Source organism: Dasypus novemcinctus, chromosome 9, assembly GCF_030445035.2.
Source record: "Dasypus novemcinctus isolate mDasNov1 chromosome 9, mDasNov1.1.hap2, whole genome shotgun sequence".
Taxonomy (NCBI): Eukaryota; Metazoa; Chordata; class Mammalia; order Cingulata; family Dasypodidae; genus Dasypus; species Dasypus novemcinctus.
Genome location: NC_080681.1, coordinates 107,763,568 through 107,790,973, shown reverse-complemented (window position 1 = coordinate 107,790,973; position 27,406 = coordinate 107,763,568). Strand labels below are relative to the sequence as shown.

General features: G+C 39.9%; 1 protein-coding gene across 2 annotated transcripts in view; it reads right to left on the bottom strand.

Moving 5' to 3' along the window:
* Positions 1–27,406, bottom strand: part of WASF2 (WASP family member 2) — a 90,579-nt gene that overhangs the window by 60,364 nt on the left and 2,809 nt on the right. The gene's annotated exons all lie outside the window — the stretch shown is intronic.

The window sequence follows — 27,406 nt, the reverse complement described above, 5'->3', positions numbered from 1 at the left end:
TTATATGTTATCACATGCAAAAAAATTTGTTGATTACTGATCAAATAAAAATACAAACTTGATCATTCAAAGTATTTTATTTTAATTTCATTTTATTTATTTTTTGAGGTACCAGGCAGCTAGAGATTGAACCCAGGACCTTGTATGCAGAAAGCCGCTGACATGCAACCAGTGAGTCACATCAGCTCCCCCAAGTTGGTTCTTTCACTTGTTTTTTTATTGTTAGTTTTTGTTTCTGGAGGCACCAGGGATCTCCCACATGGGAAGTAGGTACTCAACGGCTTGGGCTACATCCGCTCCCCTTATTTTATTATTTTAATAGTGGATTTTGATTAATGTATTGTTGACCTGAGTGTCATTTGCAGATGTCTTTAAAATAAAGATTTTTTTTAAAAAAGATTTATTTATTTCTCCCTCCCTCCCCCCCGCCCATTGTCTGTTCTCTCTATTTGCTGCAACTTCTTTGTCCATTTCTGTTGTTGTCAGCAGCACAGGAATCTCTGTTTCTTTTCGTTGCATCATCTTGTTGTGTCAGCTCTCCGTGTGTGCGGCGCCATTCCTGGGCAGGCTGCACTTTCTTTTGCGCTGGGTGGCTGTCCTTACAGGGCGCACTCCATGCACGTGAGGCTTCCCTACGCAGCGGACACCCCTGCGTGGCAGGGCACTCCTTGCACGCCTCAGCACTGCACATGGGCCAGCTCCACACGGGTCAAGGAGGCCGGGGTTTGAACCGCGGACCGCCCATGTGGTAGATGGACGCCCTAACCATTGGGCCAAGTCTGCCACCAAAGATTTTTTTAATTAAGTAAAAACTGGTTATTTTTGGGATCATTCTCGTTAATGAAATTAGATGTAAAAAATAACTATCCTCTTAATATATAATTCACCAAATTTAAAGAGAAAAATCATCAGGGATAAGAAAATTTACAGCTTTGTATCATAAAATATACATATTCTAAGGTAATTTTTATTAAGACTATTGTTAGAGAAGAAACAAAAACAAAACAAAGTAAACAAAAAAACAAAAAAAGGTAAAAATTTAAAAAGACTGTTACTATAAAAGCACATTTCATGACTTAGAGGAATAAAATCATTTTAGTGTTTAAAAAAAAAAAAAATTATGCTAGTCATTTGTTTTAATCTACTCCTTCCCCAAACTGGAAGGAAAACTCCCTGATTTGAATTTCAGCTTTCTTGCCCTGTCCTATCCCCTCCTATCATAGTGGATGGATATTTGGTTCAATATATATTACAAGAGGAAGGAAAAGCAAAGAAGCAGTTTGATTTTAAAAATCCAGAGTAGATTGTACTGGAATACTTTTAAAAGCTTGTTTAAAAACTGACCAAAAAATACTAGCCCTCTATCAGAGAAGGCCAATGTCTTTAATTGGATGCAACTCCAGGAGAGTGTTACTGCAAATAAGTACAATTAGAAGAATGGCAATGGATACTACTTGGCCAACAGATCAATGAGACAGCAGACAATGCCTTTGATTCTAGACTGGTAGACTGTTTTTTAACAAACATCAACATAGCCTCCATTGCCATACAATAAGGTTATTTGCAAATATCATGGGAGCAGACATAGTAACTGCTCTCTGCCAATCCAGTAATAAAGATGCATTTACCAGCTCTTCTCTTTATAGAAATCACATTAATAAACCAGGAGGAGGGGAGGGGAGAGAAATAAATAAATAAATCTTAAAAAAAAATTAATTTGAGTATTTGTGGTTTTAAATGACAATATTTTAAAAAACTGAACAAGTTTTACAGAACTTCCTGTTGCTATTTTTCAGACTTGGAGGAAATAGAGTTTGACAAAGAGTACTTCCCAAATGGTTTAGAAGGGAGCAAAAGAATTAGCAAAATCAAAAAAGAAAACATGAAAATGCATCAGGTGCAGGTCTGGGGTCTGTTGGCAAGAGGAAAAAAGTATCTGTATCATATAAACAAGAATCCATGGTAAGGGAAGCGGACTTGGCCCAATGGATACGGCATCCACCTACCACATGGGAGGTCCGTGGTTCAAACCCTGGGCCTCCTCAACCCGTGTGGAGCTGGCCCATGTGCAGTGCTGATATGCACAAGGAGTGCCCTGCCATGCAGGGGTGTCCCACGTGTAGGAGAGCCCCACATATAAGGAGTGTGCCCCGTAAGGAGAGCCGCCCAGCACGAAAGTTAAGTGCACCCTGCCCAAGAATGGTGCTGCACACATAGAGAGCTGACACAGCAAGATGACGCAACAAAGGGAAACACAGATTCCTGGTGCTGCTGATAAGGATAGAAGCAGTCACAGAAGAACACACAGTGAATGGACACAGAGAGCAGACAACTGGGTGGGTGGGGAGATAAATAAATAAATAAATCTTTTTTTAAAAAAAGAATTCATGGTAAAGCCAATTATAATGAAGCGATTATCATATCCTAAGTTAAAACTGAACTCTACCAAGAGGTATTCTTTTAGGATGTCCATTTGTTTTGGTTTACCCAATACAGAACCAGTTTAATCAATTATCCCAGAGTATTTATTAACAGCATTCCCCTTCACTCTTAAAAGTGAACTGGTGGGAAGCAGATATGACTCAACCAATTGGGTGCCTGCCTACATACAGGAGATCCCAGGTTCAGGTTCCGGTGCCTCCTAAAAGAGGACAAGCAGATGCCGCCTCCCACCATAGTAAGCTAGGCACTGCCTCCTGCCCCAACTAGCTAGATGCCACCTCCCACTGCAATGAGCTAGACAGCCGCCCCTGTTGCAAGGAGCAAATGCCAAAAATCAGCAGATACTGCAGTCCATGGGGAGTGGATGTGGCTCAGGTCACTGGACACTCACCTCTCCTGCAGGAGGTCCTGAGTTTGGTTCCCAAGGCCTCCTGGAGGAGGTGAGCAAACAATGAGCAGAGGAAAGAAACGTCTGGGGGAGAGGGGCGATAAATACAAGAAAAATAAAGTAAATAATTTTTTTTAAAGTGAACTGGTGTATACGATAAATTATATGAGTAACCTATCCTTGGAGAACCAGGAGGCAGAGCTGTTAAAACAGCTCAATGTTCAGAATTCAATCATAGTCCAAATTATTCAAAATTCAGTATAGACATTCCTCATTTTTCTCACTATGCAGAGAGCAGCAGAGTAGCACTATGATTAAGAACAGAACTCTGGGAAAACGGACTTTGGCCCAGTGGTTAGGGCGTCCGTCTACCATATGGGAGGTCTGCGGTTCAAACCCCGGGCCTCCTTGACCCGTGTGGAGCTGGCCATGCGCAGTGCTGATGTGCGCAAGGAGTGCCGAGCCACGCAAGGGTGTCCCCCGCGTGGGGGAGCCCCATGCGCAAGGAGTGCGCCCGTGAGGAAAGCCGCCCAGCGTGAAAAGAAAGAGCAGCCTGCCCAGGAATGGCGCCGCCCACACTTCCTGTGCCGCTGACGACAACAGAAGCGGACAAAGAAACAAGACGCAGCAAATAGACACCGAGAACAGACAACCAGGGGAGGGGGGGAAATTAAATAAATAAATAAATCTTTAAAAAAAAAGAACAGAACTCTGGAACCAAAGCCTGAGTTTAAATCCCATCCCTATTATATATACTCTTTAGCTAAGTGCCTTGGAGAAGTTTGTTTTTTTTTTTAAGATTTATTTATTTAATTCCGCCCCCTCACCCTCCCCTGGTTGTCTGTTCTCTGTGTCTATTTGCTGCGTCTTGTTTCTTTGTCCGCTTCTGTTGTCGTCAGCGGCACAGGAAGTGTGGGCCGCGCCATTCCTGGGCAGGCTGCACTTTCTTTCGCGCTGGGCGGCTCTCCTTATGGGGTGCACTCCTTGCGCATGGGGCTCCGCTACGCGGGGGACACCCCTGTGTGGCAGGGCACTCCTTGCACACATCAGCACCGTGCATGGGCCAGCTCCACACGGGTCAAGGAGGCCCGGGGTTTGAACCGCGGACCTCCCATGTGGTAGACGGACGCCCTAACCACTGAGCCAAGTCCGTTTCCCAGAGAAGTTTTTTGTTTTACTTTTTATTTTGAAATAATTTCAAACCTGGAGAAAAGTTTCAAGAATAGTACAAAGACTCCCTTGTTCCCATTGCCTAATTCTTCAATTATTAATATTTTGCCACAATCACATTAGGAAATTTAACACTGATACAATATTATTATCTACTATATAAAGTCCATATTTAAATTCCACCAGTTATCCCCATAATGATCTTTATAGGATTTTCCCCTCAATCCAGGATCCCAATCCAGAATCTCTGCTAGATTTCTTAACTTCTTTGTATTATCAGTTTCCCCATCTGTTAAAGAGAAATTAATAATGGGTACCCATCTTGTAGGATTACTAGAATAAATAAAGGAGTAAATATACATAATTTAAAACAGCAGCTGACATTTAGTGCAGGTGTTAACTGCTTTTAGGGTATGACACATTCCACAAATGGTAGACTTGTCAGGGGAGCAGCTGTAGATCAAGTGGATGAGTACCTGCTTCCCATGTTTGAGGTCCAGGATTCAATCACCAGTACCTCCTAAAAACAAACAAACAAAACCAACTCTCATCGGGGATCACTGAGAAGCAGCTGTAGCATAGTATTTGAGCGCCTGCTTCCCATGTACAAGGTCCTGGGTTCACACCCCCATACCTTCTTTTAAAAAAAAAAACAACAAAAAACATAAACTAGTCAAATACTGGAAGTAACTCTTTAGATGTTATACTTATATACGTGTGTGTGTGTGTGTGTGTGTGTGTATTTTTTTTAGGTACCAGGGCCAGGGATCGAACCCAGAACCTTATACATGGGAAGCAGGCACTCAACCACTTGAGCTACATCTGTTCCCTGACACACTTTTTAAAGACATTTTTATGAAAATCTCCAAAAAATATATTACATATATCCACTGTTTCTTAAACAGAATATACTAAATATAATTTAACCTTTTCTTGGTAACTCGGGATCCTTACATCAGTAGCAGAACTAAGCGATAAATCTGTGACACTGTCAGATCTGAGATGTGAGGGCTATCTGCCTCTGTCGCCAAGTTCTGGACAGAGATCTTGAATATTCTCTTGCTGTCTTGCCTCTGATCATTAGTATATATTAATTAGTTCATTTAATCCATACTGTTCTAATAATATTTATGGTCACACGAAGTTTCTAGTTTAAAAGCGCTTTAGTATCATTTCTCATTAATCCAATAAAATATCTATTACATCTATGATTAATTAGTTGATTTGAATCTCGCAAAAGGTAAAAAAAAACAAGCATGTATTACTATTCCTAATTTTAATTACCTCATTACAAATGAAGAAATAAAGGCTCAGAGAAGTTGAGTGGCTTACTTTGGGCTACAGAGACAATAGACAACACTGTCAACTCACACACTGGGCCCTCTGTCCCTTAATATACACAATTATCTGAGTGAGGTCCTAGGATGAACGCTACTTCTGAGATAAAGAGCATGAGATTTCTGAAAGCTCTTGCCACTCAGAAGTGCTTTCAGCTTACTTTTTAGATGTAATGACCTATGTCTGATTGGCTAAAACTGCCAGATGTCTGACTTACAAATGTTCTTCCTCTGCACTTTCTCAAATATTCTTCCTAATACTCTCTGAACTTTACCACAACACTATAAATATGGACTCCACACATTTGAAACTTGAGATAAATTCAGACCTGAGCTAAAGTTTACCTCTGTACTCTTTTTAATAAAAAAAAGTTTAGCTAAGAAAACGATGCAAATAAGATTACAGGGAGAAATGTTTAATGAACTGTTTTTAAGCATTTCAGGAATCTAATTTACATACAATTAAGGTTAAATTGCACATCATTCTCAACTATTCATTAAACCAGGTATCAGGACCTCTACCTGGCAAAATAATCTAATAGCATTATTAGCCTAGTTTCAGCTTTTGTATGAACTCAGAAAGTAAGAGATGCACCTAAAGAAAAACAATGTACAACACTCTCACTAGGATTTCCTCCAATTAGCCCAAAGTAATGAGGTTTGATTGTACCTCCAATGATCACCCTCAAAACCCATTTTCCCTTGATGGCCTAGAGTAGAGTAGGTAGTTAAACCACCTGTCCTAGAAACAAGGTAGAAAAAAGCAAGGCACAATGGCCATGCCATACCCCTAAGATCCAGGGGGCCAGCATTCTACGTCAGATTCTGCCATTAAATCTGTGTGACCTTGGTTATATCACTCTAATTCTCTAGCCTTTGGTTTTCTCATTTATAAATCGAGGGAGCCAAGAATCTGGTCTCTAAATACAAAGTCCTACTAAGAGGCTTCAGAGCTCCTAGGGGAAAGGGCAGGAAACATGTAAGATGAGCCTGGAACATTTTATACCAAAGACCACTGCAGTTATGTTAAGAGGAATTAGGAGCTACCTTGAGGAGGCTCCCACTGGTCCAAAACAGAATAATTTGAAGATCAGTAAGAATAAATCCAATGGAGCAAAACACATCAAATATGCTAGAATCCATAATTTCATAATAGTGCCAGGGAACCAACTCCTTATTTTGAAAACTAGTAAATAAAGGGTAAGAATCAAGTATTTATCCTGCCTTTCCTGTACAAATCAAACCTCAAGGTAACCAAAGAGTTAATGAGGGAAAGTTTTTCTTTATTGAAGCATTTCAGCTAATAAACAAGCATTGATATGCATCACTTTGCAAATATCTAATGAAATAATGTATCTAAATAATGATTATTGACGACCACTTACAACACAAAGAGACATCTAGACACGATGAATTATGAGCCTCCTGATGGAAATATACATCACTTAAGAAATATTACTTGAAAAAAAAAAACTGTTCAGGTCAAACCTCTGTATCTGCACTGTCTAATAGGTAGCCACTAGATCTTACATGTGGTTATCGAGCACTTGAAATGTGGCTAGTCCAAACTGATATAAGCTCTAAGTATAAAATACACACTGGATTTCAAATATTTAGTATGAAAAAAATAACAAAATATCTCATAAATAAATTTTATATTCATTTTATGATTACACAAAATGCTAATAGTTTGGATCTATTGAGTTAAAATACATTAGTAAAGTTAATTTACCTGTTTCTTCTTACCTTTTTAAATGTGTCTACTAGAAAATTTAAATTTCATTTGGGCTTGCATATTTCTACTAGACAATGCTGCTTGGGATCTAACAACCAGTTTAAAGGGAATACAAGGGATAGAGGAACAAAAATTAATCATAGGAATTCAATTAGCAAATTCTAGAATGGGAAAACTACAGAACTACTTGGCTGCAGCAATAACAACAGAAGTGCAAGGGGGAAAAATAGGGAAGAGGATCCACAAATTTAAAAAGACTTAGGAGAGAAGCAGATATGGCTCAACTGATAGAGTGTCCGCCTACCATATGAAGAAGGGTCCAGGGTTTGATACCCTGGGCTTCCTGACCCATGTGGTAAGTTGGCCCACATGCAGTGCTGCTGCATGCAAGGAGAGCTGTGCCACACAGGGGTGCCCCCACATAGGGGTGTCCCACGTGCAAGGAGTGTGCCAAGCCTAGAGAGCTGCACAGCATGAAAAAAGTGCAGCCTGCCCAGGTGTGGCACCGCACACACAGAGAGCTGATGCAGCAAAATGATGCAACAGAAAGAGACACAGTTTCCAGGTGCCACCTGATAATGCAAGTGGATACAGAAGAACACACAGCAAATGGACACAGAGAGGAGACAACGGGGGGGAGGAAGGGGAGGGAAGAGAAATAAATAAAATAAATCTTTGAGGAAAAAAAAAGACTGAGGAACCATATAAACCAAATCAATGTATGGACCTTGTTTGGTACCTGATTTGAATAAACCAAATATACAGAGGAAAAATGGAGGGAGAAAGAAATTTTGGAAATTCGAATACTGAATATTTAATGATATACTATGTTTATATTTAAAAGAAAAAACAACAGTACTTATCTTTTGGAGCTACATACTGAAATTATTGACAATTTAAAGATTTTTTAAAATTGCACCCCCCCTCCCCACTATTTGAGCTCACTGTCTGCTCTCTGTGTCTGCTTGTCTTCTTGAGGCACCAGGAATCAAACCTGGAACCTCCTATGTGGGAGAGATGCATTCAATCACTTGAGACACCTCAGCCCTAAAAGTCCATGTTTTTTTTTTTTTTAAGGAGGTACCAGGGATTGAACCTGGGACTTCATACATGGGAAACAGGTGCTCAAACCATTGAGCTACATTCACTCTCCCCTATTTACAATTTAAACGATGTGATATCTTGAATTTGTTTCAAAAGAACCCAGTGGGAGTGAGGGAGTGAGTGGTGGTACAGATATAACAAGACTGACCATGAGCAGAGTGGATGTAGCTCAGTGGTTGAGCGCCTCCTTCCCATGCATGAGGACCTGGGTTCAATCCCTGGTACCTCCTTAAAAAAAAAAAAAAGAAAGAAAAAGATTGGCCATGGGCTTATAATTCTTGAAGCTGAGGGGTGGACATACAAGAATTCATTATGGGGGAAACGGACTTTGGCCCAGTGGTTAGGGCGTCCGTCTACCATATGGGAGGTCCGCGGTTCAAATCCCGGGCCTCCTTGACCCATGTGGAGCTGGCCATGTGCAGCGCTGATGCGCACAAGGAGTGCCGTGCCACGCAAGGCCGTGTGGGGGAGCCCCACGCGCAAGGAGTGCGCCTGTGAGGAAAGCCGCCCAGCGTGAAAAGAAAGAGCAGCCTGCCCAGGAATGGCGCCGCCCACACTTCCCGTGCCGCTGACAACAACAGAAGTGGACAAAGAAACAAGACGCAGCAAATAGACACCAAGAACAGACAACCAGGGGAGGGGGGTGAAATTAAATAAATAAATAAATCTTTAAAAAAAAAAAACAAAAAACAAACAAGAATTCATTATGGGGAAACGGATGTGGCTCAAGCGACTGAGCTCCTGCCTACTACATGGGAAGCTACAGATTCAGTACCCAGAAATTCCTAAAGACGACAATCAAGACGGCAAGCTGATGTGACAGGCAGGTGCAGCAAGCTGACACAACAAGATGACACAACAACAGACACAAGGGAAAAAAGGCATAATGAGAGACACAACAAAGCAGGGAATAGAGGTGGATCAGGTGATTAGGCGCCTCCCTCCCACATCAGAGGTCCCAGGTTTGGTTCCTACTGCCTCATGAAAAGAAGACTAGCACACAGCAAACAGACACAGCAAATGCAAACAATGAGGCGGTGGGAAGAAAGAAATAATTTTTTTTCCTTAAAGTTCATTATATCCTCTTCTCTATATTTTCCTATGTTTGAAACGTCCTACAGTAATTCTTTTTACGGAGGTACTGGGAATTGAACGCGGGACCTCCTACATGTGAAGCAGGCGCTCAACCACTGAGCTATACCTGCTCCTATAGTAATTCTTTTAAATAAGAAAAATTTATCTATAAGAACACTTCTAGTACTTGAATCTACAAAAATCTATGAAAACAAATCATGAGGCTAGTATTATCCTGAAAACAAAACCAGACAAAAACATCACAATATGGGAAACAGACGTGGCTCAGAAGACTGAGCTCCCACTTACCACATGGGAGGACCCAGTTCGGTTCCCAGGGCCTCCTCATGAAGACGAGCTGGCCTATGCAGTGAGCTGATGCAACAAAAAAGAGACAGAGGGGAAAGACAATGAAAGAGACAGCAGACCAGGGAGCTGAGGTAGCTCAGGCAATTGAGTGCCTCTCTCCCACATCAGAAGGTCCCAGGATCGGTTCCTGGTACCTCCGAAAGAGAAGACATACGGACACAAAAGAATGCACAACAAATGGGCACAGAGAGCAGAGAGCAAGTGCAAGCGGCAAGGGGAAGGTAGTAATAAATAAATAAATAGATCTTTTTTAAAAAAATCACAAGAAAAGAAAGTTAGTTAACCTTATACATATAGATGCAAAAATCCTCAAGAGAAATACTAGTAAATCGAATCCAGTAACACAACAAAAGGATTATATACCATGACCAAGTAGAATTTATCCCAGGAATGCAAAGCTGGTTCGACATAGGGAAATCAATCAATGTAATACACCATGTTAATAGAACAAAGGACAAGAAACACATAGTCATCTCAATAGATGCAGAAAGAGCATCTGACAAATGTAAAACCTTTTCATGATAAAAACACCCAACCAACTAGGACTAGAAGGAAACTTTCTCAACCTGATAAAGGGCATCTACAGAAAACCCGCAGCTAACACACTTTATGGTGAAAGATTTAATGCTTTCACTTTTTTTTTTAAGATTTATTTTTTATTTATTTATTTAATCCCCCCCCCAAGCCCCCAGTTGTCTGCTCTGTGTCCACTTGCTGTGTGTTCTTCTGTGACTGCTGCTATCCTTATCAGCAGCACCGGGAATCTGTGTTTCTTTTTGTTGCGTCATCTTGCTATGTCAGCTCATTTAATAAATGAGTTCACCAAAGTGGCAGAATACAAGATCAATATACAAAAATCAATTGTATTTCTATACACTTGCAATGAACAATCCAAAAATAAAATTAAGAAAACAATTCCAGTTATATTAATAATAGCTTCAAAAAGAAAATAATACTTGGAATAAATATAACAAAAGGGGCGGCAGACTTGGCCCAGTGGTTAGGGCGTCCATCTACCACATGGGAGGTCCGCGGTTCAAATCCCGGGCATCCTTGACCCGTGTGGAGCTGGCTCACGCGCAGTGCTGATGCTCACAAGGAGTGCTGTGCCATGCAGGTGTGTCCCCTGCATAGGGGAGCCCCACGCGCAAGGAGCGTGCCCGTAAGGAGAGCCGCCCAGCATGAAAGTAAGTGCAGCCTGCCCAAGAATGGCGCCGCACACACGGAGAGCTGACACAACAAGATGACGCAACCAAAAGAAACACAGATTCCCGTGCCGCTGACAACAATAGAAGCGGACAAAGAAGATGCAGCAAATAGACACAGAGAACAGACAACCGGGGTGGGGAGGGAAGGGGAGAGAAATAAATAAATAAATAAATCTTTAAATAAATAAATAAATATAACAAACGTGTAAAACTGTACACTGAAAACTATGAAATATAATTTGAAGAAATTTAAGAACATATAAATAAAAGGAAAAATATCCCATGTAAAGGAATTGAAAGATCAAATATTGTTAAGATGGCAACACTCCCTAAACTGATTTACAGATTCATCAGAATCCCTATCAAAATTTCAACTGGCTTTTTTGCAAAAAATGACAAGCCAATTGTAAAATTCATATGGAAATACAAGGGACCCAGCATAGCCAAAATAATCTTGAAAAAGAATAAAATTGGAGAACTCACATTCCCTGATTTCAAAACTTACTACAAAGATAACAGTAATCAAGACTGTGTTACTGGCATAAGGACACATATTTAGATCAAATGAGAATCAATGGAATAGAGTGAAGTCTATAAATAAACCAGTATATTTATGGTCAACTGACTTTTGACAAGACAATTTAATGGGAGAAATAATAGTCTTGCAACAAATTATGCTAGGACAACTGGATATCCACATGCAAAAGAATAAAGTTGCACCTCTTCCTCATACCGTACACAAAAATTAACTCAAAATGGATCAAAGACCAAAATATAAGAGCTAAAACTATAAACCTAAAAAAAAAACAAAACACTTAGATATAAGTATTTGTGATCTTAGATTAGGTGTCAAATTCGACACCTAAAGTACAAGCAACCAAAGAAAAATGGGTAAATTGGACTTCATCAAATTTTAAAGTGAAAAGAAATCCATAGGATGGGAGAAATATTTGCAAATCATATGTCTAATAAGGGACTTGTACCCAGAATATATTATAAAGAACTATTAAAACCCAACAATAAGAAATGGGAGGGGGAAAAAAAAGGACTAAAAGATATTCTAGTATCTCCAAAGAAGATATTCAAATGGCCAGCCAATAAACACATAAAAAGATATTCAACATAATTAGCCACAAGATACCACTTTATACCCACTTATGTAACTATTAATAAATGAATTTTAAAACCTAGAAAATAATAAGTGTTAGTAAGGATGTGGAGAAATAAGAACTCTCATACACTGCTGCTTGAAATGTAAAATGGGACAGCCACTGTGGAAAACATCTTGGCAGTTCCTCAGAATGTTAAATACGGAATTACCAGATAACCCGGCAATTCCACTTTTAAGTATATACTCAAAGAATTGAAAACGGGCTCAGATATTAGTACACCAATTCATATAGCAACATTATTCACAATAGCCAAAAGGTAGAAGCAACCTAAGTGTCCATCCACAGATGAATTGGATACATGAAGTGTGGTACCTACTATGGAATATAACTCAGCTGTAAAAAGGAATGAAGTTCTGATACATGCTACAACATGGATAAAACCTAAAGACATCATGTTTAATGAAATAAACCAGACACAAAAGACAACATTTACCTAAAATGTCCAGAATAAGCAAATGTACAGACAAAAAGTATTAGTGGTTGCCTACCACTCAGCATGCCTCCTAGGATACCTAGGAAGAATTCCACCTAAGCAGAAAAACATTTTTCTTTCCTTTTCGCCTTTTTTTTTTTTTTTTTGCATTCCTTTTTTTAATGCTAGGTTAGTAGAGGCTTAACCATAATGGCAGTACTAGAAGTTGGGAGATGGCAGGGAACTGTCATCTCTCAAGATTAACCTTCGCTTTTTAAAGATGTGATTTTTTTTAAACGTGATTTTTCCCTCTGTTCATACATTTGTGCTGCTCATGTAATCCTGGCACATTTGAATAAAATTACTTGGAAAATAAACAAACAAAAATATACAACCCAATCAAGAAAAAGGCCACTTCAAAGTAGCAGGATCTCCTGATGCCCTGGCTGGCCCCTTCTCCACTCCTCACAGGTTTGAGGCTGTGCCAGCCAACCCGAGCTCCAAGTGCAGATCCTGGTTCAAGTTCCTGAGGGAACAGAGTAACCCTCGTGCACATCTGGGAGCATGTTTGTCCGGCCCAATCTGTCTGGTGGTATCCTGAGGGACTCACTGTCCCAGAACTTTCCCTGCATTTAGAAGGCAGCCCAGAGAGCTCCACTACAGAACACTGTGGAAGAGCAGTCAAGCTGTGCTGCCTGGGGCAAAGGATTGTTGGCTGCAGGATAGACAGGGCAGTTCCTGGGACCATGAGGATGAGGAAACTGTTTCTAGTGAAGAGGGGACACTTGTAACAGTGTAAATGGGGGAAGCTCAGAAAAGACACATGACCAGGGAAGCCCCTTTGCCTTGGCCTTGAGCTATTCTCTTATCCAGGGGATTCTTAACCAGGGGTCCATGGACTCCCAAAGGTCCATGGAAAGATTACAGGAGTCAGCGAGCTTGAATTGAAAAAAAAAAACACAACTTACTGGCAAAGGGGTCTGTGGAACAAAAAAGGTTAAGAAACCCTGCTCTAATCAAATTATACGGCTAAATAATCTTAAAAAAAAAACAAACACATATCTTTGTTCAAAAGAAATGTACATGTAAGTATTATGTATGCAACCTGTTAAAAAAATGGATGGATGGATGGACAGATAGATAGATTGATATGGCAAAAGTGGCAAAATGCTAAAATTGGTGGATCTGAGAGAGATGCAGCCCAGTGGTTGAGTGCTTGCTTCACATGTAGGAGGTCCTGGGTTCAAGCCCCTGTATCTCCTGAAAAAAAAAACCAAAAAACTGGTGGATCTGGGTATGAGGGTAGGGGGAGGTATATTGGAGTTCTCTGTGTAGGGTTTGTATTATTTTGGCAACTACCCTTAAATTACCCTTGAAATTACTACCCTTGAAATTACATCAAAATAAAGTTAAAAAAAAAAATGACCCATTGATACATGCAACATGGATGAATATCAAAATAATTATGGGGAAGCGGCTGTGGCTCCATCACTTGGGCTTTGTGTCCCGGGGCCTCCTTGTGCAGGCAGGCTTGCTTACACACCATGGAGAGCTGCCAGCCCACAAGCGCCGCAGAGAGCTGCCTGGCCTACAAGTGCCATGGAGAGCCAACTCAGCAGGGAGACGCAACAAAAAGGGAGACAAGTAAAAACACAGAAGAGCACACAGTGAATGGACACAGAGAGGTGACAACAAGCAAGCTGCAAGGTGGGAGGGGGAATTAAATAAAAACAAATACAGGAAAACGGACTTTGGCCCAGTGGTTAGGGCGTCCCTCTACCATATGGGAGGTCCGCGGTTCAAACCCCGGGCCTCCTTGACCCATGTGGAGCTGGCCATGCGCAGCGCTGATGCGCGCAAGGAGTGCCGTGCCACGCAAGGGTGTCCCCCGCGTGGGGCCCCACGCGCAAGGAGTGCGCCCGTGAGGAAAGCCGCCCAGCGTGAAAGGAAAGAGCAGCCTGCCCAGGAATGGCGCCGCCCACACTTCCCGTGCCGCTGACGACAACAGAAGCGGACAAAGAAACAAGACGCAGCAAATAGACACCAAGAACAGACAACCAGGGGAGGGGGGGAAATTAAATAAATAAATAAATCTTTAAAAAAAAAAAAAAAAACAAATACAGACACACAGAAGAATGCACAGCAAATGGACACAGAGAGAGAGCAGACAGCAAGCAAGCAGCAGGGGGGGGAATAAAAAAATTTTTTTTAATAATTATCCTGAATGTAAGACGCAAGACCCCACCCCATGCCCAAAAAAAGAGTACATACTATATGATTCCCTTTATATAAAACACTAGAAGATATAAACTAATCTATAGTGATAGAAAGCAGATCAGTGGTTGCCTGTGGACTGGAGGATAGAGGGACAGGAGGAAATGTTTTTAGGGTGATCTTCCTAATGTATATGTATGTCAAAACTTATCAAATTGTACATTTTAAATATAAGCAGTTCATTGTGTGCCAGTAATACCTCAATAAAGCTATCTTAAATATAAAATAAAAGTACTGTTCATTCAAGGATTTAAACCACTGCGTTCTATAGGGAAGATAATAATTTAAAATGAAAGTTACCTTACTAATTGTTGAAAAAATAATAATAAGAGGAGGCAATGGGATGCTTAAAGAAAGATAACTACAAAACAATGCTAAAAGAAATTTTAAAAGACCTAAACAAATGGAAAGACATTCCATGTTCATGGATTGGAAGAATAAATATCATGAAGATGTCAATCTTACCCAAACTGATTTATAGCTTCAATGCAATACCAATCAAAATTCCAACAGCCTACTTTACAGAATTAGAAAAGGTAATTGCCAAATTCATTTGGAAGGGAAAGCACACCCAAATAGCCAAAAGCACTCTAAAAAAGAAGAACAATGTGAGAGGAATTTCACTACCTGACCTTCTAACATATGACAAAGCTACGGCGCTCAAAACAGCATGGTACTGGCATAAAAATAAACACATCGACCACTGAGCCACCTCAGCTCCCCTAAATAAAAGACCATGAGGTGCAGCGGTGCTCAGAGATGTATTCACCACATGCAATGAATGTCTCATGATGATGGAGGCGATTGTTGTTATGGGGGGAGGAGTGGGATGAGGGGGGTAGGGGGTATATGGGGACCTCATATTTTTTTAATGTAATATTAAAAAAATAAAGAAAAAAGAAAAAAAAAGAGATAAACACATCGATCAGTGGACTAGAACTGAGAATCCAGAAATAAACCTCACCTATACAGTCAACTGGTTTTTGACAAATCTACCAAGTCCATGTTAATGGGACAGAACAGTCTCTTAAAAAAATGGTGCTGGGAGAACTGGATCTCTATAAACCCAATCTCACTCACTGTATTAGAATCAACTCAAAATGGATCAAGGACCTAAATATAAAAGCCAAGACCATGAAACTACTAGAAGAAAATGTAGGGAAACATCTTAAAGACCTTGTGGTAGGTGGTGGTTTCTTGGACCTTACACCCAAAGCATGAGCAACAAAAGAAAAAATAGATAAATGGGATCTCCTAAAAATTAAACACTTTTGCACCCCTCAAGGTCTTTGTCAAAAGGGTGAGAAGACAGCTGACTCAGTGGGAGAAAATATTTGGAAATCACATGTCAGATAAGGGTTTAATAGCCAGGATATATAAAGAGATGTTACAACTCAACAATAAAGACAAACCAATTTAAAAATGGGCAAAAGACTTGAACAGACATTTGTCCAAAGAAGAAATACAAATGGCAAAAAAACACGTGAAGAAATGCGCAACATCACTAGCGATTAGGGAAATGCAAATTAAAACTACAATGAGATATTACTTCACACCTATCAGAATGGCCACTATTAAAAAGACAGAGAACTACAACTGCTGGAGAGGATGTGGAGAGACAGGAATACTTATTCACTGTTGGTGGGAATGCAAAATGGTACAGCCACTGGGAAGACTGCTTGGCAGTTCCTAAAGAAGTTTAATATAGACTTGCCATGTGACCCTGCAATACCACTACTGGGTATATACCCAGAAGAACTGGGAGCAGTAACACAAACAGACATCTGCATACTGATGTTCATAGTGGAATCATTAACAACTGCCGAAAGTTGGACAACTCAGGTGTCCAACTGATGAATGGGTAAACAGACTGTGATGCAGTCACACCATGGCATATTATGCAGTTGTAAGAAGAAATGAAATAATAAAGCATTTGACAACATGGATGAACCTGGAGGACATTATGCTGAGCGAAGCAAGCCAGACACAAAAGTACAAATACTGTATGACTATGCTATTATTAACCAAAAATAGTGTGTAACACAGTGTATGATCCAAACAAAATTTTTCTATGTATCCAGTACATTTAACTGAGAAATGTATGCTTTTACTCAACTCTTTTCCTTTTTTAATTATTGTTTATATTTTCAATTATTAAATGTACAAAATAAATTTTTTTTAAGTTTAAAAGAAAAACCTTCAGGGTTTCCCATTTTACTTAAAAACAAAACTCATCAGTTCTATAAAGTTCTGAAATATATGGCTTCTACCTTTCTCTCCTTCCAATATATCATGTTGTTCACTAATCTAAGTCACACTAGGCTTCCATCAGTCCTTAGAATACACCAAGGAGTCTCCTGATTCAGAACCTCCTTTTTTACTGTTCCTCCTACCTGGAATCCTCTTTTCTCATTTCATCTGGGAGGTTCATTTTCATTCTTCTGTTTGTCACCTTCGCAGAGAAGCCTTTCCTGACCATCTGTATCTAAGTTTCTCCATATTCTCTATTATAGCTCCCTATTTTATTCTCTTAACATATCACAATCTTGCTAAATTTTTGTATTTGTTTATTGCCTATCCAAACCTCCCTAAACTGCAGGAGAGCAAGGACCTACTGAGTTGTATCCCCAGTACTTGGCACATAGTAGGCACTCAATAAATGTTAAATGTTAACAACTAATAACCCAATGGGAAATGGATGTGGCTCAGGTGACTGGGCTCCTGCCTATCACAAGAGAGGTCGCTGGTTTGGATCCCAGTATCTCCTAAAGACAGTGGGCTGGAACGACAGGTAGGCGCAGCAAACTGACTCAACAAGAGACACAAGAAGAGGGAACATAACGAGAGACGCAACAAAGCGGGAAGCAGAGGTTCCCCGTGCCTACTTAAGAAGGCAGCAAGCTGACGCAACAAGTAGGTACAGCAAGTTGAAGTGACAAGATGAACACAAGAGGAAGCAGAATTGGCCCAGTGGTTAGGGCATACGTCTACCACATGGGAGGTCTGTGGTTCAAACGCCGGGCCTCCTTGACCCATGCGGAGCAGGCCCATGCGCAGTGCTGATGCGCGCAAGGAGTGCCGTGACACGCAGGGGTGCCCCTGTGTAGGGGAACCCCACGCGCAAGGAGTGCGCCCCGTAAGGAGAGCCACCCAGCGCAAAACAAAGTTCAGCCTGTGTGTGCCACACACACTGAGAGCTGACGCAGCAAGATGACGTAACAAAAAGAAACACAGATTCCCGTGCCGCTGACAAGGTGGGGGGGAACAATGAAAGACATAACAAACCAGGACGTGGAGGTGGCTCAAGTGATTAGGCACCTCCCTCCCACATCAGAGGTCCTGGGTTTAGCTCCCGGTGCCTCCTAAAAAGAAACAAGGAAGAAGACGAACAGACACAGCAAGTATAAACAAGGGAGGTGAGGAGAAATAAATAAATAAAATAAATCTTTTTAAAAAAAAACAAAAAAACTAATAACCCAATACTGCACATGACCCTATTGTTAAAAATTTACTATAACAAAGACTTACAGAGAATCTGCTGTTTGCAAAGCTTCAGGTAACACATATACACACCTGAAGTGAGAGGACAGATAAATGGTATAAAAAATAAGAATTAAATGGACAGAATTAAAAAAAAAAAACTTTTCAAAGGCTACTGAAGATAGCAAATAAATATGGTTTTAGACGACTCACACAGTGAATGGAGCAGACAGAGGGTGCTAAACAACAAGGGGGATAATAAATAAATAAAAATAATTCTTTAAAAAAAAAAAAAGACAGCTCTTTTTTCCTAGACAGAGAATTAATTTAGAAAGAGAAATAAAAGAGTTCGGATGAAAAGTCCCTTCTCTAGATAAAGAGGTCCCTCCAGAGACTGATACTGAATCCAATCCCAATGAACATTTTTAGAAATTATAAAGAAAGCCATCTCGGAAAATCTTCTCAGTTTGCAAATGACTCTACAATAGATAGAAGTACAATGGTACAAGGTTGTACGTGTCTAGAAATGTGGAAAATAGCTTCCACGTAGGCGAAATGAAGGTAATGCAGTATTGGAAAAATAACCCAAACTATATCAGATGAAGAGTTCTAAGCTACCTGTTAAAACCGAAAAAAGAGGTTTCAGAATCCCTGGACTGTATGCTGAATACAACTACAAAAATGCAACAAAACATATACTTCTTAAAAAAAAAAAAACCAAGCTGGTATTAGGGAAGCTTTGGAAACATAGAGCACATTATCCTATCCTTGCACCCAGAGTTTATCTGTATCTAGAATACAATGTGCAGTGTATCATCAGCACAAAAAAGGTAAAGAGAAAAGGCTCAGAAAGGTACTTAAACCACCGAAGGATGGAGGGGCTTCTAGACTATGAAAGCAGACATAGACATAGATATATAAAGGACATGTCAATATAAAACAAAGAGTGTGAAATGGTAAAAGACTTCTGCATCAAATCTTAGAAATTACAAAGTAGTTAGAAGTCTAAGGAAACAATAAACAGGGAAGCGAATGTGGCTCAAGCAATTGGGCTCCCGTGTATCATATAGGAGATCTGGGGTTCAATACCCAGGACTTCCTGGTGAAGGCACGCTGGCCCGTGTGGCGAGCTGGTCCACGCAGAGTGCTGACCTGCACAGAGTACTGCCCCACGCAGGAGTGCTAGCCCACACAGAAATGCTGGCCCATGCGGAGAGCTGGCGCAGCAAGATGACGCAACAAAAAGAGATACAGAGGAGAGAGAATAAGAGATACAGCAGATCAGGGAGCTGAGGTGGTGCAAGAGAATGATCGCCTCTCTCCCACTCCAGAAGGTCCCAGAATTGGTTCCTGGAACCACCTAATGAGAATACAAGCAGACAGAGAAGAACACACAGCGAATGGACACAGAGAGCAGACAATGGATGAAGGGGGGAGAAATAAATAAATGAAAAAATGAAAGAATGAATGAATGAAACAATAAAGTATTAAAACTCTTTTTTAAAGCCCAGACTTTAGAATAAGAAAGATAAGCTTTGAATTCGAGTCCCAGTAGGCTTAGTTGTATGGCGTTGGGCAAGTTACTTAATTTCTCTGAGACTCACTTTTCTCATCTGTAAATGACAACACATTTGAAGAACTGCTGTGAGGATGAAGATGGGCAACACAGCCTGGCACAGTGTCACTACACAGCAACTATTGCTTTTATGAGAACCAATAAAAAGTACTAGTTTACTACCTAATCCAACATATGAAGTAATAAAACTGATTACTCAGGTAGGAACACAGAATGTAAGAAAAAAATAATTCAAGATAGTCTAGATAAATTCATAGGTGACATTTCCGTAAGAAACTCCTGAGAAAAATTAGGATTTGAGGAAATAGCTCTAAAATTTGAAGTTGACATTTTCATGACTTCACCCCCACAAGGAGTCCTTTGGAAGGTTTTAAGAAGTACTGGGAGGGAAGCAGGTTTGGCTCAACTGATAGAGCATCTGTCTACCATATAGGAGGTCCAGGGTTCAAACCCAGGGCCCCCCGACCCGTGTGGTGAGTTGGCCCATGCACAGTGCTGATGCGCGCAAAGAATGCCATGCCACAGAGAGGTGTCCTCCGCATAGGGGAGTCCCACGTGCAAGGAGTGCGCCCTGCAAGGAGAGCCACCCCATACAAAAAAACGTGCAGCCTGCCCAGGAGTGGAGCCGCACACATGGAGAGCTGACACAACAAGATGACACACAAAAAAAGAGACACAGATTCCTGGTCTCACTGACAAGAATGAAAGTGGACACAGAAGAACACACAGCAAAAGGGCACAGAAAGCAGACAACGGGGGGGGGGGGGGGGGGGGGGGCGGGAAGTGCAGAGAAATAAATTTTAAAAATAACTAAAATTTTAAAAAAAGAAGTACTTGGAGGGAGCAGATATGGCTCGAGGGGTTAAGCACCTGCCTCCCACATGGGAGGTCCCAGGTTCAGTTCCTGGTGCCTCCTGAAAAAACAAAAACAAACAACAAGCAAAACAGACAAAAGAGCCAACTCAGGCAAGCCCATGTGGCTCGGTGGTTGAGTGCTAGCTTCCCACATGCAAGGTCCTGGGTGCAATCCCCACCCCGGTACCTCAAAAAAGAAAAAAAAAGTACAGGATGTGTCCAATCCAAAACGTCACTTCTTAATTTATAACAACTTATTACCATTAATTGAACATTTGACTAACTAATGAGGTCACTTAATCTTTTCCATACTTCCCTGAGATTGGCTCTATATTTTACAGTAAAATAAGATAGTCCCCATTTAACAGACGAGAAAACTGAGGCTAAGAGAGATTATGTCATTTACCTCTCTACAGAGCTATTAAGCTAAGGAGCCTAGATTTAAACCCAAAGAGACTGATTACAGAATCTACACTCTTAATTACTGTGCCATACAGCCTCTTACTCTGCTCTATGAAAGAGAAATTGTGTGTTGCGTATGCAAGAGAAAGGTGTAAAAGGAAGACGTACACAGTAAGTGTTCAAAAATGTTTCCAGATGGAGCCAATCCAGCCAAGGCCACTGCCAACTAGATACTCAGATTTAGGGTGGCCACAAGCATGAACAAACTGTTAACAAGAACTGATTAATGAGGGTGTGACAAACATAACATAAAAAGGGAGGCCTAAAACTCTCTAAGCTATGATCTCAACTATGGTAAAGTGCAGAGAAAGAGGAAAACACATCAAAATATTAACTTGTGTGATTATGGGTGATTCTTCTTTGTTTCAAGTTTTCTGATTTGGGCAAATTTTTTTACAAGGAGCATTCATTATTTTCATAATTGGAAAAAACAACCAAAAATCTAAAGGAAGTTTCACATTTTACTCACTTTTGATTGTGTAATTTATTTTTTTTAAAGATTTATTTTTTTCATTTCTCTCCCCTCCCCCACCCCACCCCCAGTTGTCTGCTCTCTGTGTCCATTCACTGTGTGTTCTTCTGTGACCGCTTCTATCCTTATCAGTGGCACCGGGAATCTGTGTTTCCCTTTGTTGAGTCATCTTGCTGTGTCAGCTCTCCGTGTGTGTGGCACCATTCTTGGGCAGGCTGCACTTTCTTTCACGCTGGGCGGCTCTCCTTACTGGGCGCACTCCTTGTGCGTGGGGCTCCCCTACACGGGGGACACCCCTGTGTGGCAGGGCACTCCTTGCGCGCATCAGCACTGCTCATGGGCCAGCTCCATATGGGTCATGGAGGTCCCGGGTTTGAACCGTGGACCTCCCATGTGGTGTGTAATTTGTTTAAACGAGCATGTAGTACTTTTGTAATTTCAAAGAGATTTTTAGGATTTAAAAAATCTAGAATATTAGAAAAGGAAGAAAATTAAATGCAGATATCAAAGAAAACAAAATGGATTTGATGTAAAAATTAGGACCTGAAGTTTGCCGGGAAGAACTCTAGACGTACACTATAAACTTTGGGTTCATACTGATACACACATCAATATGAATCTCAAAAACTTTTTTAAACAGAAGCAGCCAGACACTACAGAGTGCATATCATATGGCTCAAAAGCAATAAATAATAAGTTAATATATATTTTTATATAATACAAATCATATAATAAATTAATATGAGGGATCTGAAATCAGAACAGTGGTTGCTTATAAGAGAGTAGGAATTGACAGGAAGGGGGCAGAAGGACACTTTGGAGGGTTATGGAAATGTTCTAGCTCTTGATTAGGGTGTTGGTTACAGGAGTTTAATTTGCAAAACTCATCTATGAAAAGAAAAAGAAAAAAGAAACAAAAGAAAAAACTCATCTAATTATACACTTAAGATCTTTGCACTTTACTGTATGCAAATTTTAACTTTAAAAAAATCTTTTAAAAAGAGATTTCAAATCTCAAATCTGCCCTTTACTAGTTGAGTGACTTTGAAGAAGTTACTTAACCTCTTTGAACCTGTTTATCTATAAAATACCACAAAACTACAATTTATCTCAACTGCTGAAGACTGAATGCAATGATATATTATAAAAATGGGAGCACTGTACTTTGCAAATAATTGCCCAATGAATGCTGCAGGAGCTTTAAAAAGTAAAGAAGGAGGCAAGATTGGTTTTATACTTCTCACAATTCTACAGATGCCTTGGGTTTCAGGAATTCTATTCTTTAAAGATAATCAGTATTCTACAGAGGGAAATTTACTTACAGTTCCAACTTGTGAATGGAAAGGAACATCAATGGACACGACCCAAGAATTATGAGACCTCCTTGTATACAGTTAAACAAAATTTCTCAAGACCTAATTGGAGAGAAAGCTTATAGACTATTTCCTAAAACTGGTGGAGGAGTGGGGGGATGTGTGGGGAAGATTTCAATGCTAAATACTTGAAAGAAGAATTATTCCTATTACTCCTATTACTTTACTTTGTCAACTATAAGGTTTAAATTTCACCATGAGCCAGTATATCATGTGTGTGTGCGTAAGTATGCATGTATGTGCACACACCTATATTCACTCAAACTGGAACTCAACTGGCTATTTTAACCAATGTTCCTTCCCCAAAGGGTTACCATATTCTAAAAAACAAGAAACTTAATTTTGTTCCACAGGAATTCTTACAACTAAGAGAGTATATCTCAAAACTTTTCCACATTTTACCAGAAAAGAAAAATAGAGTCTGAAAAGTAACAGCATTGGCAAAGTTTAAGAATTTCTCCCGTCAATCTCAAACTCTTTATCTTTATTAGTCTACAGAATCATAATGAAAAACATATTGTTCTGAGATACTTCTACATTTGAACCTCATTTCCTCTGCAAGCATTCTGCAATTCTTGTTTCTATTCTTCTCTTTTCTAATTCAATTCTGTTTGGTTTCTAAGTTAAGAAGTGTGTTTCATTTGCATAAATGGTAACTATTCTGAGATACTATTCATAACTATACATTTGAATTCTCTAGAATACCATTCATAACTTCAAATGGAACAGGAAAAAAAAACATTCATTCAACTTTAATGGTGACTAAGACATGAATGACTATAATATTATATTGTAGAGGGTAGGTCAAAGGAGAGCAAAAGTCCCCAAACGTTACCACTGATTTGTCACTTAATAATGCCAAAGGAATCTAAAGACAACTGCTTTGAACAATCGACCTACCACAAAAAAAATACTGAGTTTATAAAGTATGCCCATTAGCTAAACATACTTTTTAGCGCTATAAAGCACCTATGCATATACGCAGGAACATCAAAAGATATATCTTAGCCAAGAAGCTAAGAAATTAGCAAAGAAGAATCCTGACAAGTTCTGGCAAGTTCTCTATAAAAGCAATACTGGCTTTTCTTTAGGTGTTAAAACTTTTCAGCTATCAGCTTTTTGAGTAAGTCTTTTATGCAAGGTAGTAATATTCCAGTAGTTCCTTACGCTATCTAATCTTAATTAGTGATAGAAATTTAATTTACATAGATCTGCATAAATATTTCAGTTATCTGAAATACTTCTCTACTTATTTAAATCAGCTAAAATAAAATCTGAACAGAATAAAAATAATGGGGCTATTTTAAAGTTCTCACATCCTAATTTCCCTCATTTTCCTTTTCTATCCAAAAGCCAGACAGAAGACTGTAAAGCCAGGAAGAAGGAATAAACAGAGAGCACACACTGAGGGCGTCTATACTCAATTTTCTCTACTACTAGCCCATCACTCCTAACCTTGATACAGTGCTTCTCAACAGCAGGTGATTTTGCCCCCCGGGGGATATTAGGCAATGTCTAGAGATATTTTTGTCTGTAACAATCCAGGGAGGGGTTCCACTGGCATTAGTAGGTAGAGACCAGAGATGCTGTTTAAACATCCTACAATGCACAGGACAGCCCCCCAAACACAGTTATCCAGCCCAAAATGTCAATAGTGACAAGGTTTAGAAACCCTACCCGAAGGTCCAAGAAAGACCTGACTCTCAGAAGACACTCAATAAATATTTGCTGGTCTGAAATGAAAGGGAAAGACCATAAATTGGAAGAAAGAGAAGCCTGAAAGAATGAAGCAGAATACAGAGGTCATAATTTAAGCATTATTAGTATCTATTAAGCCTTTACAGTGTACTGGACACTGGTCAGGCAAAAATGAACAATACAGTCCTGCCCTTAAGGAGCTCACAGTCAGGTAGTGGAGTTTTATAGATTTATCTAATATCAGATTTGACAATCTGATAAATGCTTTAACAAAGAAAACATACAAAAGAGTCACTCAACTTTTCCCAGGGAAAGCTTCACATAATAGATGACATCTTAACCCATTTCTCAAGGATGAAGAGGAAGCATCTTATTTCACAGCCTATACTCCTCTTCCCAAACAAAGGGCCATTCATTTCTTCAGTAAACAAAAAGTTACAGAGTACCAACCCAATTGCCTTTTACGTACTGTGTTAAATGTGAAAGATCTATTCAAACTACAACTTTCCTTTTCTTCCCTCGGCATCGTTGATGCCCACGAACCCACCTCCTCCACTCAAATCTCAAGAATTCTTGCATTTCTACCTATTTCCAATTTAACAACTGCTACCCTAATTAATCTTCATTAGGAAGGCCACCACTCAAGGAGAAAACAACACTTTCAGTTGCCTTCTGACACAGACTACATCCAATCCTGCCTATGATACTGGTTATGGTGACAGAGTAGCCAGCAATGAACTAATCATGGGTCCAGATCTGCCAATGGCTAGATGAATTGAAAAGCTATTTTACTTTATGAAAAATTTGGGTTCTCTCCCACCCTAATTAACCCATGCCAAGACCAACAGCAAAGTAAGCAAAAAATATTTATTAAACACCTACAATGTGCTTATGTCAATGGTTCTGAACCTTGACTGGGTATTGCTGACATCAGAGCTCCCAGGTCAGATATGCATGTTTTTTAAAAGCTCTATAGGTAATTCTGAGCCAAAGCAAGTTTCATGCTCTGGCCTCTCTGGGCATTAGAAGAATACAAAAGAAATATCACAGTTCCTGTCCTCAAGAGCTTCCCCAGTCACATCAGGGTAACTTGGAATTGGATTCTAGTTCACTAATTTTAATCCTTTTGCAATATTGTCAGTGTTTATGAAGTTGAAGAGAAGAAACTGGGGCAATCTGGATAAGAATTATTCCTATTCCCTAGTCCAATCATACATCAACTCTACCTGCAACTCCTGATACAGTTTCACACTCTTTCTACCTCCCAGAGAGTGAACCTACATTCCCAAAGACTATGGAGTCACTCCAAGTGGGAAGATGAATCAAGGCCCTCAAATCAGGTGGCTATGTGGTATTCTGAAAGACAGAATCCTCAGGTCCACACTGTCATGGGGCTTCCTCTAAAGGGAAGAAATAATTATTCTTTCTCCAACAGTATCAGTCTACCTCATTCTATAGTAGAGGTATCCCAGAAAAGCAAGAGTAGCCTGAGTTTTCTCATATCTGCTCCTAAAGGCCCTTTGCCATTTAAAGAAAACACGCAAGTTCATAAACTCAGGTTTCTCATGTACCATATGTTTAAACTAAAAAGACTCTAAATTAAATATATTTTGGGAAACGGACTTTGGCCCAGTGGTTAGGGCATCCGTCTACCATATGGGAGGTCCGTGGTTCAAACCCCGGGCCTCCTTGACCCGTGTGGAGCTGGCCATGCGCAGCGCTGATGCGCGCAAGGAGTGCTGCGCCACGCAAGGGTGTCCCCCGCGTGGGGGAGCCCCACGCGCACGGAGTGTGCCCGTGAGGAAAGCCGCCCAGCGTGAAAAGAAAGAGCAGCCTGCCCAGGAATGGCGCTGCCCACACTTCCCGTGCCGCTGACGACAACAGAAGCGGACAAAGAAACAAGACGCAGCAAACAGACACCAAGAACAGACAACCAGGGGAGGGGGGGGGTGAATTAAATAAATAAATAAATCTTTAAAAAAAAAAAAAAAGTATATTTTACTAAATTTCTTACCAAACTATGCAAAATTATGAAGGCTTCATAAATTAAAAATAAACAAAATTTTAGTCCAAATCCCATGCTGCAATGATGACCTCACACTAAAAACCATCCTGAAAGGAAAATGAGCTTTAAAATTCTGTAAACATGAATCTACCGATTTTCACCTAATTAGTCTTTCTACAAATTATAGAAGAGACAATTCTCTAAATTGTTATATAAAAAATGATAAACACAAGACCCTATAAATTACAATTTTTTAAAAAGGGGGAGGATGTCACTCCAACATCTAAAACAGGGACCAGTAAGGGTATTAAAACATAAGTTTTGTGTCACCTCATCGAAAGGGGTTTCCTTCAGTCCTACAATCCAGCCCCTCCCTCTTTCCCCTTGCCCTGTTTTATATTTTTTCACAGCTATTATCATTACCAGACATTATATATTTGTGTTTGTATTGTCTGTCTATCCACAAGAATATAAGCATCTTCAAGAAGTCCAGTTCTTTTAATTATTCAACAAATGAAATAAATATCTAATGATATAGGGGAAAAAAAGTAAATTTCAGTATTTAAGGTAATACGCATATTGCGGTCATTTTGATTACAGCAGTATTAATAAATGACAGAATCAAAAAATCTTCTATGTAATATTGTTTTTAGGATCCATGACTTTGCAATTAGATTGGTTATTTAATATTTTCTCTTGTAATTTTTCTTGTCATCATATACATTTTACCTATAAAGGTCCACGATACCTTAACTTCAATTCCAAAATCCAAAAGGATATGAAAAACTGGTTTTTCACTA